The 3,485-nt window shown below is 49.5% G+C and overlaps 1 long non-coding RNA gene across 1 annotated transcript; it reads left to right on the forward strand.

Annotated features, from left to right (window-relative positions):
- Positions 1-266: 266 nt before the first annotated feature.
- LOC132250247 (uncharacterized) lies at positions 267-2,620 on the forward strand. The gene is made up of 3 exons (XR_009461905.1): positions 267-362; positions 1,106-1,224; positions 1,927-2,620. It is a non-coding gene; the product is annotated as an uncharacterized LOC132250247 (long non-coding RNA).
- Positions 2,621-3,485: the final 865 nt, after the last annotated feature.

Raw genomic sequence — 3,485 nt, forward strand, 5'->3', positions numbered from 1 at the left:
AATAAGCATGAATGACCCTGATTTTGTGGCCCAGATTGCTGCCCTAGCAGAGGCAGGGAGAGAGGTGCAGGGGGAGGGGGGGCAAAGCCTTTGCTTCCTATACTGTTAGAGTGATGTAACCAGCACGCTCCAGAAAATATGGGAGAGGTAAAGATTTCTGTGGGTGATCACTTTTATTGGACCATGTGGCAGGGCACCTTTTGGGTGCCTGCCACTTTAAGGGCTGGGGCAGGTAGCTGCCAGGTGGCTGATGAGGGTGGCCATTTTCAAACATAGGCCAGCCAAGCAGGGCCAGCAATAAGCTACTTGCAGCTGAGGGAGCAGCACCAACCAGGTCCCCTGCGGCGTGGAACATTCTGGAGGTAAGGGCAAGAGCTAGGGGGATGGCTTGGAGGCTCCTGGGCGTAAAACTGTAGCTTGCTGGGAAAGGGTGGCCTGGTGAGTCTCCTGGTGACATGGGAGCCCCCAGGAAATGCCAGGACAGTTACCTCCCCGATGAAAGGTGAGTATGGGGCGCCTCCTAACCCCAGCCCAACATCCCTGGTGGAACTATGATCAGACAGAGGGAGCCCAGACTTCGGGTGAGCTCTGAGGCAGGGCCCAAGTTAGGACGAGAGACCCTGGGCAGCACCCAGGCTCACCGTAGAGTCTTGTGTTTGCAGAGGGGGAGACAGAAAGAAGCTCCCGCAAGTAGTGGCCCTGAGATGGGGTGTAGTGGCGAGGCCCGGAGAGAACCCAGCGTGAGGGTGCTGGGACCATGAGCTCCAGTGGGGAGGTGAGAATCCCATGTGAGACCCCAGAACTTGGGTCCCCATGCCAACCGCTGAAGAAACAACTGCGAGGCATGGGACACGTAAAGGGGAGGTCAGAGCATGTACTAAGGCCCTGGTGACCAGGAGGGCAAGAAAATGGGTAGCTTCCTACCTTAGAAAAAAATATGAAAGTTATTACTATGAAGGCATGGCAGGAAAGTGAGGCAAGAAGTTACCCCAGAGAGAGGTGGGCAGCTGGTGGAGACCCAGCGAAGAGGCCACTCTGTTACAGACCAAATGCATGGTTGGGATAGACTCAGACACACTTTTGAATGCAATGCATTCTTCTTCAGTTCTGAGGGAAAAGCAGGAAGAGTGAAAGATTAAAAACAGTTTGCAGGTCTGTGAATTTAAGAAGAGAGAAGTTCCCAAGAGTAGTAGACAAGGAACTCACAGAAGAAGAGAGAATTTGGTAAGTGAAAGGTTCAAAAGGGAACAGGGTCATTATCACCTTTGCTTCCAATGTTATTTTGCATTATAGGATCATTAGGAAAACTGCACAGAGAGCACTGGGGACAGACAGCAGGCTACTTTATGCTACTAAATTATGCTCTTCCTCCATGTATTCCTTATTGGGGTGGGAATATAAACTCAGACTATTGGGAAAGCCTTTAAATGGCAGTCTTTATTACAGTACTTCATGCAGGAGAGACCTGTTGGGAGACATTACCCAGAATTCCTAATAGGAAGGAGTAGGCTGGTGGCTGGAGAAAGGAACAGAGAACATTCTCCAGTAACTTGTCACTTGCCCACTCTTCCTTCTGGCACACTCCCTGGCTTTCTGCAGTCAAATCTTTCCTTTGAACTGCGTCATATTTTTCCTTTGAAATACTGCTATGTCATGATTTTATGAACCCTATATGTGACCTGCTCACTGTGAGGGGAAGTTATTTCTTAGTGGGGAAGCTGTGGTATGTTTGATATAATACTCAATGTTTAGTGTAATACTTGAATCCAACAAAGGCTGTACCAGAAGATAACACAACAGCTAGGTATATGTGCAGTTGGTTTTGTTTGTAAGATGTGCATTCTCTGAAATGCTTTTGTTCTATATAAATGATATTGTGCTTTAGAGAGGCTGTTTGATTACTAATTATTACTGTCATTTCCCCAGACTGTAATGTCTAAGCCGAAAAAAGACATGCTGAAGCAATTAGAGGCAGTACCAGTGCACTGCAAACCAGGACCAAGACTGAGAGAAGCAGAAGTGTATGATTCCATCCAGACCATATAGACAGATAGGGATCCCTGCTGTGCCTCCTGACCATGCCTGGCCTCTTTACTCCCACTTCGTTGTGCCAAACCCAGCAATGTATCAATGAAGTGACTCTGAGGGCATCCCCTGCTGCCTTCTCCAGCTTGTTGGAGATCAAAGTCTCAAGAACAATGACACGGTTAACCATTGGATGATGTCACTGTTATATTTCCAGGTTTGGCATGTGGTGGTGGAAGCAGATGGATGGGGCATGCATCCCCTGCAACTGTGGAGGCATGATCTAAATGTACCCTGTAGAGGCCTGACATCAGGGGGAGGGTGCCCTCAAGAAGACAAGAAGGGGTAGGAGGCACCATTTACCTGGAAACTGTGACCAGGGGTGACTAGGGGTTATCAACCAGAGGTATGCATACTCCTAGGAGTACTTGGACCGGTCCTAGGGGGTACGTGCAGGCAGGTGAGGATGGAGTGCCACCACCTCCCAGGAGCAGGGCCAGGGTGGGGCAGGGCGAGGGCAGCGGTGCCCTTCTGCGGGGCAGGGAAGCTCGCAGCAGTGGCTGCCACCACCACACACCAGCCTGGTGAGCTTCCCCACTCCACCCCACCCTGGCCCTGCTCCTGGGAGACAGTGGCGCTCCATCCCCACCCGCCACCCCCACCTCCCTGTTTCATGTTCGACTGCGTGCTTACCCCCCTCCCTGCCCTTGCTCGGGTGAAAACCCTCGTGCCAAACTGAAAAGCCTTCTATTATCAAACTTCTCTTCCTCATGGTGGTACATGCAGAATGATCAAGTCACTCCCTTTAATCTTTCACTCCCTTTAACACAGAGGTGGGTAAAATACAGCCTGCGAACTGCATCCAGTACACCAGTTCATTGTACCCAGTGTGTAGCTGCCACTGCAGCACTCCATAAGCCTGCCTCCTCCTGCCTAGGGCAGCCCACATCATGCTCCCACCCATATCTGACCTGCACTCACTAACAGCACCACCCTAGCCCCAGCCACTGCACACACATGCACATACCCACACCCAGCCTCTACTCACATACACCCACACACACATGCCCCATACCCCCCCATACCACCCCCCACATCCCCTCATACGCTCCCCACACACAACATACAAGAGTAAGACTTTATTTTGAGCTATTATGCAATTGCCTTTATATATACTACTCAGAAAACATAAATCAGGACAAAAAATATTTTCTGAAAATAAATTAAAATAAGTTACAGTAGATGTTTGATTTTGAGTAAATGATTTGGTTTTTATCTATAATTTGTTAAAATGATTTCTTCTGAAAGAGTTTATATGTGTGGCCTTTCACAGCTCACCATAACTTGTGAAGTGGCCCACCAGCTGAAATAATCCCTTTAACACTTTCAGCATCCATTCTCTGCCACCGTGTGACACAGGACACTGGGCAAGATGGACCTGTGGTCTGACCTAGTAAACA

The sequence above is a fragment of the Alligator mississippiensis genome, chromosome 1 (genome assembly GCF_030867095.1).
Source record: "Alligator mississippiensis isolate rAllMis1 chromosome 1, rAllMis1, whole genome shotgun sequence".
In the NCBI taxonomy this organism is placed as follows: domain Eukaryota; kingdom Metazoa; phylum Chordata; order Crocodylia; family Alligatoridae; genus Alligator; species Alligator mississippiensis.